General features: G+C 42.3%; 1 non-coding gene across 1 annotated transcript; it reads right to left on the bottom strand.

Annotated features, from left to right (window-relative positions):
* LOC118487756 lies at positions 1 to 106 on the bottom strand. Its single transcript, XR_004882699.1, has one exon. It is a non-coding gene; the product is annotated as a small nucleolar RNA R71 (small nucleolar RNA).
* Between the last annotated feature and the right edge of the window lie 428 nt (positions 107 to 534).

Below are 534 nucleotides of genomic sequence, written 5' to 3' on the forward strand. Positions count from 1 at the left end.
ATGCGAGAAAAGGGTTGAGGAGCTTTCAACAACAACAAGGCGAAATGTTCCATGAAGCATTCGAGCGTTTGAACATGATGATTAAAAATTGTCCACATCATGGGATTGAGCTTTGGGAGTTAATGAACGCTTTTCATGAAGGGTTGTGTGCCGAAGATGCACGAGATTTGATGTCCATTACAAATGGGACATTTGGCACAAACTATGAGCATGAGGATTGGGAATTTTTGGAACAAATGGCGATCACCTCAAAGAGAAAGGCTCAAGCTTCAAGGAGAGCACGACCGGCCGTTACCCGAACACAAGTGCATGCGGTTGATGATGGTAACATACAAACTTCTAATAAAATTTATGATGTTTGTGCATTGTGTAACGAAATAGGTCATGCGGCGGAAAATTGCCAAGGAATGGTGGAAGGGCAATTTGAAGAAGTTTATGCCATTCAAGGTCAAGGAGGGGGTGGTAGAAATTACAATATGAATTCTAACACTTATCACCCCGGGTTGAGAAACCATCCGAATTTTCGTTATGGGA

This window comes from Helianthus annuus, chromosome 15 (assembly GCF_002127325.2).
Source record: "Helianthus annuus cultivar XRQ/B chromosome 15, HanXRQr2.0-SUNRISE, whole genome shotgun sequence".
Classification (NCBI taxonomy): domain Eukaryota; kingdom Viridiplantae; phylum Streptophyta; class Magnoliopsida; order Asterales; family Asteraceae; genus Helianthus; species Helianthus annuus.